This window comes from Schistocerca americana, chromosome X (assembly GCF_021461395.2).
Source record: "Schistocerca americana isolate TAMUIC-IGC-003095 chromosome X, iqSchAmer2.1, whole genome shotgun sequence".
Lineage (NCBI taxonomy): Eukaryota > Metazoa > Arthropoda > Insecta > Orthoptera > Acrididae > Schistocerca > Schistocerca americana.
In genome coordinates, this window is record NC_060130.1 from 747,436,229 (window position 1) to 747,452,005 (window position 15,777).

A 15,777-nucleotide genomic window follows, 5' to 3' on the forward strand; every position below is an offset into this window, starting at 1 on the left:
TTGTACTGTCAAAAGTATCCTCCCTTCTAATCACCTATTATAGCAACAATAAGTAATTAGCGAGGTAGAAATTTCTAAGTTCTTAGGTGTGCATATTGGTGAAAACTTAAACTGGAATAATCATATAATAGACCTGGTATAACGTTTACGTTCTTCTTCTTGTGACATACTAATAATTGCCAACTCTTTCGATACAGATGAGCGTAAGTTTCATGTTTTGCAAATTCTCATTCACCGACGTTTTATGGGATAGCATATTGGGGTAACTTCTCACTTAGGCAAGAAGTATTCATTGCACAAGAGAAAGTAATCATAATTATATATGGAATGCCTCTTTAAAACACTGGAAAATGCAGTCTCTCGCCGGTCTCCGCCATACCCGCCGGCAATGGTCATCCGGGGTAGTGTAGAACTTCTCTTCAATGCTGAACATAGTGCGAAACCATTCATCAGCAGTCCATGCTTCCGGGTCGCATCACCACTCCAGATTCAGCCGTTTATATTGTGGTGTGAATGGCTGCCTATGCATGAGACGGTCATTCCCTAGTCCAGCTGCAGCTAGTCTCCGTCCAACGCTGCGGCGTGATAAAGAATGTTTCACGGAGTCCATCACTCGCTCTCGGGCAGCCCGCCCAGATGTGACTACAGCGTGCTTGGTTCACAATATGGTGATCCTCCCTTGTAGTGGTCAGACGTGGTAGACCGAAACCTTGAAGACGACTATACTACCCTCACGTTCCCATCTAGTCGAACATGAGGCCGCTGTCACATCCGAATGCCCTACAAATCTGGACACTGCACGATTCGAAAAGGCAGCCAAATGGAGACCCACAATGAGGCCTCTTTCAAACTCTGTCGTATTCTGATAATGCTGTCTCACACGAGTGTCCTTCCCAATGACCACTTAAAATCTGCGGTGTTCACAACCATTATAAACCATACCACGCATCGCAACAACACTAAACACGAACAAATACAATACACTCTGATGACTATTCATTCTATCTATTACAGATAATTGCAACTCTTAATCCGCAACTCTTAATCCGCTAATGATGGTATGTACGTGTACGAATTTCCATTCATATATGACTTTGTCTTCTGGATGCATCTGTCCTTTGTTAGGCAGTTTTTTTTTCATATATAAGAAATACGTATTCTATGGTTTTCAAGTGACACAGTCCACGTCATAATATCTATCGTGAATATGAGCTGTGGATACATTTGGAATAAAAGCACTCCGTCGTCAGTCCACGAGTGGCCTACCGGGACCATCCGGCCGCCGTGTCATCCTCAGGGGAGGTTGCGGATAGGAGGGGCGTGGGTTCAGCATACTGCTCTCCCGGTCGTTATGACCGAAGCCGCTACTATTCGGTCGAGTAGCTCCTCAATTGGCATCACGAGACTGAGTGCACTCCGAAAAATGGCAACAGCGCATGGCGGCTGGATGGTCACCCATCCAAGTGCTGGCCACGCCCAACAACGCTTAACTTCGGTGATCTCACGGGAACCGGTATATCCACTGCGGTAACGCCGTTGCCCCAACATGTGGAATAAAATACGATATAAACCCAATAGAATGCTTGGCTAGCGTGACATATTTGAGAATTTGAGGAATGGGAAATAAGTATTCTGAAGTGACAATGGGCTTCGCTTTCCGACTTTACACTAACGATGCACTCACTGTTGACGACCCTGTGATCCAAAATTTCTAACTCATTTCTTCAGAGCGTTGCGGTTACACTCGAACCGTGGACTAATCGACCTTTTGCTTTTCTCTTAAGGACACATCCAATAACCTCTAAGCATATATTTCAGCCCTGTAATGACATTTACATTTATGGAAATACGTAGTCGATCAGTTTCATACCTATATCTACGTCTACACTCCGAAAGCCACCTTACGATGTGTGGCGGAGGGTACTGTGTGTACCAGTGTCGCTTCTCTCTTTTTCTGTTCCAGCTCCTTTGTGGGCTCGATTCTCTCTGATTTTATCTGCATGGTATTTTTGCCAGATAGTCGGAGGAGGAAGAAATATATTCGTTGGCTCTTCTAGGAACGTAAACGCTCGGTACTTCTACTGTAGATCACACCGAGATGCAGAACAACACTCTTGCAGCGTCTGCCACTGGAGCTGGCTGAGTATCTCCGTGATGCTTTCTAGTTTGCTAAATAAACATGTAGCTGAACGTGCTGCCCTTCTTTGAATCTTCTCTCTTTCCTTTATCACTCCTAACCGTTATGGAACCCTGACTGACGAGGACTGTATACATATGTGTAATAGCAGCGATTGAAATGGCTCTAAGCACTATGGGACTTAACATCTGAGGTCATCAGTCGCCGAAACTTAGAACTACTTAAACCTAACTAACCTAAGGACATCACACACACCCATGCCCGGGGTAGGATTCGAGCCTGCGACCGAAGCAGCAGCGCGGTTCCGGACTGAAGCACCTAGAACCGCTCGGTCACATCGGCCGGCTTGCGGCGAAACAGTTTTACTGTAATGTCGCCGTTCTGAAGAGAATGGTCAGAATTAGGTTTCTTTCTTTTCAATAGTTCAGAGAGTAGTTTTATGAAAAGTTTTATCGTTGAAAAATGTTGTTTCTCGTGCTACTGAGACTGAGACTCATTTTCCTATTTCCTGATGTTGCAAATTGCTGGACAAAAACGTAGATCCATTAAAGAATCATTAGGTAATGGAAAGAGTGTATCACACATGATAGTCGTGGAGACAAATAAACGTTAAAAGTTTATAGTTACATTACTTCAATAACTTGTGTTTTGTGGTGCCAAATCCAATTGGAGTAAGAACTATTTCATTTCAAAGCAAAGGATCATGGGGCATATTACATGTATCTGAGTATTTACCTGCTCTAAATCTGGGCCTTCGCTACACTGAACGCGTTGCACCGTTTGAAACGGGGCAAAATCGCGAATCGTCCTATTACCATACACACCTACAGTCAGTTACTGTTCAGTTTCTGTGTCGCTTGGCCTATTGAACACGTACAGCTTTGTGTGCCGCTGTAAGCAATGGGTCTTGCGAGGTACTCTAACCCAAACGTCCATCTTTTTGGAGTTTGCGCCGCAATATTCGCTCTGAAACTAGTTGAGATGGTTATGCTTTCACTGACAGCTGCAGTTCCTGTCGCTATTCAACCCCGCTGTTAACAAGGCGTGAAACTCGTCGCTGGTCTCCATCGGCTAGGATCTTTTTACGATCACTGTTCTTATTCTGCGTTACAAGTCTACAAGCTGCGTACCATTCCTTGTAGACACGTTGGGCAGCGTGCCTTGATACATGAAAACATCGGGCAACATTGTTCACGGTGGAGTCATGGACACATGCAGACACGATAGGTCCTGTATGCAGTTCTGTGATGTCTCCACGTCGACCTGTCTACTACTGCGCTCATTCCGTACAAACGACTAGAGCGCGCGCACACACGCGCGCACAGACACATAAACACACACACACACACACACACACACACAGACACGCACGCACGTACACACACTCATACATGCATACGTACACACACACACACACACACACACACACACACACAAGATTTAACTGCCATAACATACGTCAGTGGTTGACTGATACATGAATGCGTCACCCAGAGGCGTCACTGGATGCGGATATGAAGGGGCATGTGGTCAGCACACCGCTCTCCCGGCGTATGTCAGTTTTACGAGACCGGAGCCGCTACTTTCAATCAAGTAGCTTCTCAGTGTACCTCACAAGGGCTGAGTGCACCCCGCTTGCCAACAGCGCTCGGAAGACCGGATGGTCACCCATCCAAGTGCTAGCCCAGCCCGACAGCTCTTAACTTCGGTGATCTGACGGGAACCGTTGTTACCACTGCGGGAAGGCCGTTGGCATAGTTTAACTTGGTACAACAAAAATATTTCTTACAATAAAGGAAAATTCTTTCATTTTTTACCTAATTAATTTATTAAATGGCGAAGACACATGGGCTGACTAAAAATTTTTACAACGAAAAGTACATCTCCTGGAACGCCAAACTAAGACACTACAATACAGAGGTTAAAACAGAATGTTTGTGTGCCAGTGAATGCCTCTTGATGAACTACAGGCCAGAGAAGTTAAAAGATTCTGGAAAGGAGAATCCTACGAAAAATCATGGGTGCAGTCCAGACTAAGGCCAGCTGGAGCTTTGCAACAACAAAGAGGTCTACCAGCATGTGAGAGTATCTTGGAGACAACGAGGAGGAGGTTGATATTTCTAGGAAACCTGTACATAATGGACAAAAATATAGTATCCAAACAAATATTTGACTCTCTCTTGAACAAAAAGACTACTACGGCATGGATTGAAGAAACTCAGAAAGACCTTGAAAAGTCCAACACCTTGGAAGCCGTCATGTGAGAACGGGACATGTTTCGAAACAGAATACAAAGTCTGAAAGGGTTCAAAGTCTGAAGAATAGCTACAAAGACTGCAAGAATATTGACGGAAGAACAAAACCAACAGTATAGGAACCGTGCAAAAGAGTGCTGGAAACAGAGGAAACTCCAGAGAAAGAGGACAAAATGAATTGTAGCGGCCGATCGGTCTAAGGCGCTGCAGTCATGGACTGTGTGGCTGGTCCCGGCGGAGGTTCGAGTCCTCCCTCGGGCATGGGTGTGTGTGTTTGCCCTTAGGATAATTTAGGTTAAGTAGTTGGGGGGTTGTTTGGTGAAGGAGACCAGACAGCGAGGTCATCGGTCTCATCAGATTAGGGAAGGACGGGGAACGAAGTCGGCCGTGCCCTTTGAAAGGAACCACCCCGGCATTTGCATGGAGCGATTTAGGGAAATCACGGAAAACCTAAATCAGGATGGTCGGACGCGGGATTGAACCGTCGTCCTCCCGAATGCGAGTCCAGTGTCTAACCACTGCACCACCTCGCTCGGTGGTTAAGTAGTGTGTAAGCTTAGGGACTGATGACCTTAGCAGTTAAGTCCCATAAGATTTCACACACATTTGAACAATTTTTGAATTGTAGCGTGATCCTAAGTGGGCATTTCGCCAAATAATATAATTATATTTTTAAAATTTTCAGATGAGTGTGAAATCTTATGGGACTTAACTGCTAAGGTCATCAGTCCCTAAGCTTACACACTACTGAACCTAAATTATCCTAAGGATAAACACACACACCCATGCCCGAGGGAGGACTCGAACCTCCGCCGTATTTTTAAAATAATACGTGTTTACTGATATGACTTTCGAATTTCCCACTAAAACGATCACTTTACTGTCCTTCTTTGGGCAAGTAAAACACAATTTATGACCACTATGACTGGCGGTGAAACGGAGATCGCTGGAACAAACAGGTGGTCATTGTGGTCAGTAGCAGAAGAGTTCACGAAGTGAACGGTTAGCCAGAGGCAAGGCCTCGTGGGTAGCGAGATCCGTCGTAAACAACACAGTCCAGGAAGCAATCAGAATCAAGGCAAGGTAAATCGTTCTGGTACTAAATGGCGCATACAAAAGGCTTCACAGAGTGGGAAGAACTGCAGGACATGTTTTTTTTTTTTTTTTACTTTATTGTTATTTTAAAGCCTGTACAGCAGGCAGGCTGTCAGCAGCATACTACGCTGCTCTTCAGCCATAGAAGGTACAAGCAGCAAAAACAGGAGAAAAACATAAAAGTTACAAAACGGTGGGCAATAAACAGGAGACACAGAGAAACAAACACGGAGCCGTTCACACTCGACGATAAGCCACACTGCAAACTGTTGAGACGACGCACAAACTCTGAAGGAGACGATGGCACTGGTGAACGATGGAGTGGGACGGTAAACACTGAACACTAAACATGACGGCACACACGATACACTGATGGCGGTGATCTCCGGCGCGCGAATGTCCACTGAGCGTGTGCGAGTCCTGCAGGACATGCGCGGGCCGCAGTATTTACTAGCACTGTCACGTCGGTGGGGGGCCCACGTGACATGCCTCCGGCGGCCGCGCCCTCCGAGTGAGCTGTGACAGAACTATTGAAGCCGTCGGCTCACGGGACGAGTTGGCTAACGTTGACGTGGCGCTCTAGCTCTACGAGTTTTGTAACGTCACTTCCTACTGTTTCACGTTTATTAGCTATTTCGTCACGTGACACACAAAATAAATTCTGCTATATTTGCCGGCCGGAGTGGCCGAGCGGTTCTAGGCGCTACAGTCTGGACCGGGCGACCGCTACGGTCGCAGGTTCGGATCCTGCCTCGGGAATCGATGCGTGTGATGTCCTTAGGTTAATTAGGTTTAAGTAGTTCTAAGTTCTAGGGGACTGATGACCTCAGATGTTAAGTTCCATAGTGCTCAGAGCCATTTTTTTTTTTTTTGTGATATTTCGGCGACGTGTCACGTAAAATAGAACCAATAGGAAGCAAGATGCAGAAAGCTTGAGGCCTGCAGAATTCAAAACGCCATATTGCATTTGTCGTGTTCGATAGAAGCCCATATTCGACGGGATTTATGTTACACCTTACGTGAATGTATGCTGCTTCTTAAGCACTAACAAACTGAATATCTCGAGAACGAATCGTTGTTGGTACGATCTGTACGATCTGCTGTAATAAAACGTCGGGAAACGTCATATTGTTGGTTAAAAAATTTTCTTTCTTAGTTATTATCGCGTCATAGCTTGCGTGTTAAGAGAGTACGCCGTTTTAAGGCAACGATTCACTGAATATTCAGGAAAACATGTCTTTCTTGTTAGGATTTGTCATAATTAAATGTAAATTAATAACATTTCGGCGATTAAAATTTATAAAAGACTATAACATGAAATCTAACTGCCGAAGCTATAGCCTAGCATAGTAGGTTGAGGCACCATGTTACGGAGCACAGGTTAAGTCGGAAGGGGCTTCGTGTCCTACTCCATCTAAATTTTTTGTCCACCTTCGCGTTTTCTAAAAGAATGTGGGACTTTCATGCGAAATTAATAGGAACAATTTCTGTAGTACTGTATGTTATGTAAATGTAAAAATGTAAGCATGTTCTCTGTCAGGTGCCAGTTTGTTCGATTTGATGAACTCACTGACTTGTGCACAGATATTAATGTTTTTATTTATGTATACCACACACACACACACACACACACACACACACACAGAACAACGTGACAAGCATATGGACAAGGGAGGAAATGTGCGTTTCAATAGATCTAACGAAGGAATTTTACGTATATCCATTATCGTTAACAAACTGTGTTGTTTCGAGTCAAAAAAAAAAGAAAAAAACCCGACAAGTGCCGCTGCAGAACGCTGAGAACGAAAAATCACGTTGACTATATCGTCCCGTGTACTGACAGTGCTGTGTCTCGTGACATTGGATATCCTATGTGCGAGCATATCAACGTTAGCTGCCTCGTCCCATGTGCCGATGGCTTAAACCTGAGTATCTCTGACTTGTCCTCCAAATCGATACGCAGAAACTGATCAGCGGACCTTTCAATCACGGATTCCCATGAGTCTTAGGTATGTTGTAGAGTGACCTACCCTGAGTAACCGACTAGCAGGTTTTATGTGACGACCCCTAATTTCCGAGAAGATCAATGCACACGTATCAGCTGTATCTGTAATGTTAGTCATGTTTCGACGAAGCTAGCTTAGTGCAGTGGTTGAGGTTCACGGCTACCACACTACATCTACATCTACATTGATACTGGCGGTAAGCGTTCGAATCCGGCCTGTGGCGTTTTCTTTCATGGTGCAGAATAGCACGAAATAGTTCACTGAGGTGACAAAAATCATGGGATACTGTCTAATATCGTGTCGGATCTCCTCTTTCCCAGCTCAGTGCTTTAACTCGATGTGGCATGGACTCAACAAGTCGCTGGAAATCCCCAACAAAAATATTGAGCCATTCTGCCTCTATAGCCGTCCATGATTGTGGAAGTGTTGCCAGTGCAGAATTTTGGGCACGAACTGACCTCTCGATTACATCCTCCCATAAATGTTCTATGGGATTCATGTCGGCCGATCTGGGTGGCTAAATCATTCAGTCTAATTGTCCAGAATGTTCTTCAAACCTCTCACAAACAATTGTAACCCGGTGACATGGAGCACTGCCATCCATAAAAATTCCATCGTTATGTGGGCTACAAATGACCTCCAAATAGCCGAACATAACCATTTCCGGTCAATGATCGATTCAGCTGGATCAGAGGAGCCAGTCTATTCCATGTAAACACAGCCCACACCATTATGGAGCCACCACCAGCTTTCACAGTGTCTCGTTGACAACCTGTGTCCATGGATTCATGGGGTCTGCACCACACACGAACCCCAGCATCAACTCTTAACCACTGAAAACGGGAATCATCTGACCAGGTCATGGTTTTCCATTCGTCTAGGGTCCAACCGATATGGTCATGAGCCAAGTAGAGGCGCTACAGGCGACTTTGTGCTGTTAGCAAAGGCATTCGCATCGGTCGTCTGCTGCCATATCCCATTAACGTCAAATTTCGCCTCACCGACTTAGCGGATACGCTCGTTGTACGTCCCACATTGATTTCTGCAGTGATTTCATAGAGTATTGTTTGTCTGTTAGCATAGACTACAAAAATACTGCTGCTCTCGGTCATTAACTGAGGGTCGTGGGCCGGCCGGAGTGGCCGAGCGATTAAAGGCGCTACAGTCTGGAACCGCACGACCACTACGGTCGCAGGTTCGAATCCTGCCTCGGGCATGGATGTGTGTGATGTCCTTAGGTTAGTTAGGTTTAAGTAGTTCTAAGTTCTAGGGGACTTATGACCACAGCAGTTGAGTCCCATAGTGCTCAGAGCCATTTGAGCCATTTTTGAGGGCCGTGGGCCACTGCGATGTCCGAGGTGAGAGGTAATGCTTGAAATTCGGCATTCTCGGCAGACTCTCGACACTGTCATATAAGCACTCCGTCTTCAGGCCACGAGTGGCCTACTGGGACCACCCGACCGCCGTGTCATCCTCAGTGGAAGATGCGGATAGGTGGTGGCGTGGGATCAGCACACCGCTCTCCCGGTCGTTATGATGGTATTCTTGACCGAAGTCGCTACTATTCGGTCGAGTAGCTCCTCAATTGGCATCATGAGGCTGAGTGCACCCCGAAAAATGGCAACAGCGCATGGCAGCCTGGATGGCCACCCTTCCAAGTGCCGACCGCGCCCGACAGCGCTTAACTTCGGTGATCTCACGGGAACCGGTGTATCCACTGCGGCAAGGCCGTTACCTCTCGACACTGTGGATCAGAGAATATTGAAATCCCTAATGATTTCCGAAATGGAATGTCCCATGCATCTAGCTCCAACTACCATTCTACGTTCAAAGTCTGTTAAATCCAGTTGTGCGGCCGTAATGACATCGGAAACCTTTTCACGTGAATTACCTGAGGCAACTCCGCCAATGCGCAGCCCTTTTATACCTTCTTTGCGCGATACTACTGCCATCTCTATAAGTGCATATCTCTTTCCCATTACTTTTGTCACCTCAGTGTACACTGACCACCCAGAACACTGTGATCACCTTCCTAATAGCTGGTATGTCCATCTTTGGCACAGATAACAGCTTCAACGTGTCATGGCATGGAAGCAATGAGGTCTTCGTAGGTCGCTGAAAGGAGATGGCACCACATAAGCATACACAAGTCAACTAATTCCCATAAATTGCGAGGAGGCTGGCTATGAGCTCTGACACCACGTTCAATCACATCCCAGATGTGTTTGATCGTTTTCAAATCTGGCGAGCTGTGGGGCCAGCATATCAATTGGAACTCACCACTGTGTTCCTCGAAACACTACAAACTCCTGCCTTGTGACGTACCGGACGAAGTGGGGCAGTGGTTAGCACAGTGGACTTGCATTCGGGAGGACGACGATTCAATCCCGCGTTCGGCCTTCCCTAATCCGATGAGACTGATGACCTCGCTGTTTGGTCTCTTCCACCAAATCAACCCAGCCCTTGTGACATGGCGCATTATCTTGTTGAAAACTGCCACTGCTGTTGGGAAGCATGATCGTCATGAAGAGGGGTACGTGGTCTGCAGTCAGTGTACGTTACTCCTTGGCCATCAGGGTGCCTTGCATGAGCTCGAGCTCCACTGGACCAATGGATGTCCATGTGAATTTTCCCCAGAGAATAACAGACCCGTTGTCAGCATGTCTCCATCCCTCAGTACAGGTATCAAAGAGCTGTTCCCCTGGAAGATGACGGATTTGCTAACTCCCATCGGCATGATGAAGAAGGCATTGAGATTCATCAGGCCATACAACGCTCTGCCACTGCGCCAACGTCCAGTGCCCATTGCGTGCCGGCCGCTGTGACCGAGCTGTTCTAGGCGCTTCAGTCCAGGACCTCGTTGCTGCTACGGTCGCAGGCTCGAATCCTGCCTCGGGCATGGATGTGTGTGATGTCTTTATGTTAGTTAGGTTTAAGTAGTTCTAAGTCTAGGAGACTGATGACCTCAGATATTAAGTACCATAGTGCTTAGAGCCATTTGAACGATTAGAACCCATTGTGCCAACGTCATTGGCACGTGCGTGGATCGTCGGAGGTTCATTGTTAGGTGTGTTCGGTGACAAGGACACGCTTGTATTGTATTCAGAATTAAAGTCTGATGTTAGTTCCGTCACAGTTCGCTGCCTGTCCTGTTTTACCAGTCTGCCCAGCCTATGGCGTCCGACGTATGGAATGTGGGGTGGCAGCACAACCCCACGACATCTGGACGTGGTTTCACCTTGGTTTCGCCACGTGTTGAAGACACAGCACTTCTCGAACACCCGAGAGATTGTGCAGTTTCCGAAACGCTCATACCGAGCCTCCGGGCAATCACAATCTGCCCTCTGTCAAACTCAGATAGATTGAGAGCCTTCCCTATTGTACACACGGACAGTACGCTCACTGATATTACATCCACCGTCCGTGTGTCTCGTTAGCAGTCATTCTTCATCAGGCGACGCTGCTATCAACTGGACGGGTTTTTTTTCGATAGTAGGTCGGTGATCGTAATTTTCTGGCTGATCAGTGTACATCCTCGACCAACACATATCGTGTTGGCTATGGAGTACTCTTCAGGGACATTATTCCTGGTTATCAAAAACAGAAGAAAACATGCTCAGGGATCCTGTCTATCTGAGATGATATGAAAAGGAATTGTGCAAACATCCAACATATACATCAAAACCACTAATCCAGGTGCCATCACGATCTGCCCTCGGTAAAAACTCAAAATGTTCAAATGTGTATGAAATCTTATGGGACTTAACTGCTAAAGTCATCAGTCCCCAAGCTTACACACTACTTAACCTAAATTATCCTAAGGACAAACACACACACACACACACACACACACACACACACATGCCAGACGGAGGATTCGAACCTTAAGCGAGAGGGGACGCGCAATTCGTGACAAGGCGCCTCTAACCGCGCGGCCACCTAGGGCGGCGGGTTTACGTCGATAGTAGATCGGTAGTTATAATGTTCGAGCTGACCAGTGTATACGTCACGTAAAATTATACAAAAAACAGTCATTTTCGCCGTAGTAATTTCATTAATGGATCAATCATTAACAACAAACTTTCTTCAAATGTGTATTCCGTTCGGTGCAGAATATATTACAGAATCGTTTTATTCGCTATCGCTTGCATCCCTTGCTGTGCTAGAACATTATTCCGGACGATATTTGTCGCAGAAGTAACCCAAACAGAAATCCGTAGAGCACCACGCACATTTAGTAAATGCACTACATCGATGCAGAATTAAAGAGAGCATTTCTACGGGCTCTTCCCTCGAAACGATTTCTCTATTAGTCTTCAGAAAGTCGAGTGCGTTCTGATTCGTTTCGTGAAAATTTTATCCTGCACGTAAAAAAAACATCACAGGATCGACAATTCCGCACCGCCCACGTTGCAGTTGTGAACCTAAATCACTGTTCTACGCTCGCTTGTTCGAAACGCTACTAACGTTACTGGTAAAGCTGGCACATATGACACTTCAAACAGCGATTCTCTCGGAAACTAGGGGCCGTCCCATGAAAAGCCGCCTGCCAAATATTCAGGACAGGTTCCTCTACAACATACCTAAGATTCCTCGAAATCCGTGATTAACCGGTCTGATGGTGCCCTTGTCAGCCTGGGAGGCAAATTCCAACCACTGTTGGATACTAAACTCACGGTCGTCGTGTGACATATCTGTGACGTAAGGTGTCAGTACGCTGTTTCGTCAGATAATATGGATCTTAAGACATCTAGTATGCTTCTCGCAATATCTCGGAAAGAATCATTTGAAAACAGTTTTCCCCAACTTTAAAATCTCAAGAATCTTCGTCCTACGACGGGGAGTAAAAATTGTTACGGTCCACGTTCCAATGAAGTAAGATTCGGCTTTTCGCGGAATCGAATATAAATTAAATTGCCAAAAGTCGTTTAACAATTCTTTTAAAAGAATAAGTGATTTTGCTAAGTGAAAGGTCAGGGGTTTGACCAGGTGCCACTGGGAATTTAAAGGGAGAGAAGACGGGGTTTGAGTGGTGAATTCTGAGTTAATTCGTATCAGCTGTCCGCTAAAAAATTCAACGAAAAAAGTCCATACAAATTAATTACGTCTACGTCTTTTGAGATTACAAAGGGGTCTGCCGAACGGTATTAAAACAGAGACATTTTACTTTAAACTTTTGTGTTGCGGGTCCCTTTGTGGTGCGAGTCTCCATGCTGCAGTGTAGATAAAAGCCTCTGGCACCATACTGCGTGTAGGCTATTTGCTTGACTGCAGCTTCACCGCAGCACTAGGGAGATCGGGGATGGCAGGCCCATCGAGCTGGCCCCTTATACCCTGGTACTCATTTGATAGCGAGCTGAGAGAACTTGGGCCGTCCTGGACGGACTAGAACGAGGAAAAATTCCCGCCCCTCTCAGGGATTGGACCCGAGGTCTCGACCGGAGTGTTGAGCCCGACCAGCTAGACCACCATAGCCGTGCATCCGAGAAGATGTGTGGGTAAATATGATCCTGGTCGCGAGTATAGCCAGGAACGAGAAAAGAACGTTAGCAGACAATGTTTTCATAGTTGTCTCGTTGAAGGATTTTATGAGAAAATATTTGAACAGTCCTGCTTAGAAAAAGCCTCGCCAGGCAACACAATACTTTCAAGTGCGTAACAGGAAATTTGGATCATCGGCGAGCGTCGCAGGCCTTACGTGTCCTAGCCTGAACCATGTGAGACTAAGCCGGCCTTTGTAAATTGCTGTCCCAGTGTACAAAGTAACGACGATCCTTTTCGCAGCCGGCCGTGGTGGTTTAGCGGTTCTAGGCGCTCAGTCCGGAACCGCGGGACTGCTACGGTCGCAGGTTCGAATCCTGCCTCGGGCATGGATGTGTGTGATGTCCTTAGGTTAGTTAGGTTTAAGTAGTTCTAAGTTCTAGGGGACTGATGACCACAGATGTTAAGTCCCATAGTGCTCAGAGCCATTTGAACCATTTTTTTGATCCTTTTTGCACTTGATCATTTTTGTAATAATTTGACCTTCCCTAATTGTGCCGCTGGTCATTCAGCATCCATTATCCAGTATATGATGCCCTGAAAATATTGAACGTCTAGCGATTTCATCTGACTTCCTTCTCTGTCTTAACACCAGTTGCTGCCCTACGCTCAACATATAGTTGCCTCACAATTACCATTGACGCAAGTGTATTACGATGTTGCCAGTACGTACACTATCTGATGAAAAGCATCTGGACAGCCCTATGTCATGCGGAATTTACCAATAGACGACGAAAGTGTATTACGGTGTTGTGATACCTACACCATCTGATCAAAAGTATCCGGACACCCAGATATAATACGGAATTTACCACTAGATGTCACGGGACATCACTGTTGGCAGGCCAGTCAGTTTTAGAACTGTTATTGTCCACAAACCACTCCCTCACAGAAGCTTCTTTATGTGAAGGACCATCGATCACTGCAGAGGGTAGTTGTAATAAATAGTATGAAATCAGCAGAAGGAAATACTCGTGAGTTCCAAAGTGGTGCCAGAAGTCGTCAGCACAATGACTGTGCATATGGAGTTTAAAAATCGTGTACGAACAGCTCCTCCTAAGCCACACATTCTGTTGTCAATGCAGAGCAATGCTTGAGGTGGTGTAAAAGAGAAACGCCAGTGGACACTAGATGATTGGAAACCAGTGATTCGGAGTGTTGGAACACGCTATACCATATGGCAATCTGATGGAAGGGTTTGGATCTGGCGAATGCTTGGAGAACGTTTCCTGCCAACAGTGAAGTACTCGGCGGGTGGTGTTGTGGTACTGGGGTGTATTTCGTGGTTAGGATGTGATTCCTTACTGCTCTTAAGGAAACGCTAAATGCGAACGGTTGTGAACATATTTTCAGCACTGTGTACTGCATACAGTAGAGGAACAATTCGGAGATGATGACTGTTTAATCAACATGACAGTGCACCCTGTCATAAACAAACATCTATGAGGGAATGGTTTGTGAACAATAACAGTTCTGCAATTGACTGGCCTGCCAATAGTCCAGACCCGAACCAAATGGAACACCTTTGGGGTTGAGTCAGAACGTCGACTTCACTCTAGACCCCAGCGTCCACCATCACTGCCTTCTTGGTTTTGGCTCTTTGGGAAGAAGACCTAAGTCGAAACAAGGCCCCAGGAGTAGACAACATTCCATTACAACTATTGATAGCCTTGGGAAAGCCAGCCATGACAAAACTATTCCATCTGGTGAGCAAGATGTATGAGACAGGCGAAATACCCTCAGACTTCAAGAAGAATATACTTCCAATCCCAAATCAAAGAAAGCAGGCGCTGGCAGGTGTGAAAATTGCCGAATTATCAGTTTAATAAGTCACGGTTGCAAAATACTAACACGAATCCTTTACAGACGAACGGAAAAGCTGGTAGAAGCCGACCTCGGAAATTAGTTTGGATTCCGTAGAAATGTTGGAACACGCAAGGCAATACTGACCCTGTGACTTTTCTTGGAGGATAGGTTAAGGAAAGGCAAATCTACGTTTATAGCATTTGCAGACTTAGAGAAAGCTTTTGACAGTGTTGACTGGAATATTCTCTTTCAAATTTTGAAGGTGGCAGGGGTAAAATACAAGGAGTAAAAGACTATTTACAATTTTTACAGAAACCAGATGACAGTTACAAGAGTCGAGGGGCACGAAAGGGAAGCAGTGGTTGAGAAGGGAGTGAGACAAGGTTGTAGTCTATCTCAGATGTTATTCAATCTGTGTATTGAGCAAGCAGTAAAGGAAACAAAAGTAAAATTTGGAGTACGAATTAAAATCCATGGAGAAGAAATAAAAACTTTGAAGTTTGCCAACGACATTGTAATTCTGGCAGAGACAGAAAAGGACCTGGAAAAGCAGCTGAATGGAATGGACAGACTCTTGAAAGGATATAAGATGAACATCAACAAAAGCAAAACGAGGATAATGGAATGTAGTAGAATTAAATCAGGTGATGCTGAGGGAATTAGGTTAGGAAATGAGACACTTAAAGTAGTAAATGAGTTTTGCTATTTGGGAAGCGAAGTAACTGATGACTGTCGAAGTGGGGAGGATATGAAAAGTAGACTGGCTATGGAAAGGAAAGAGTTTCTGAAGGAGAGAAATTTGTTAACATCGAGTATAGATTTAAGCGTCAAGAAGTCTCCTCTGAAAGTATTTGTATGGAGAGTGGCCATGTATGGAAGCGAAACATGGACGATTACTAGTTTAGACAAGAAGAGAATAGAAGCTTTCGAAATGCGG

At 45.6% G+C, this 15,777-nt stretch overlaps 1 protein-coding gene and 3 pseudogenes across 1 annotated transcript in view; 1 reads left to right on the plus strand and 3 right to left on the minus strand.

The window, feature by feature from the left end:
- Positions 1-15,777, plus strand: part of LOC124555153 — a 725,477-nt gene that overhangs the window by 657,778 nt on the left and 51,922 nt on the right. The window lies entirely within an intron of this gene.
- On the minus strand, positions 1,425-1,541 carry LOC124557407 (annotated as a pseudogene).
- Positions 3,774-3,891, minus strand: LOC124557220 (annotated as a pseudogene).
- On the minus strand, positions 9,112-9,229 carry LOC124556964 (annotated as a pseudogene).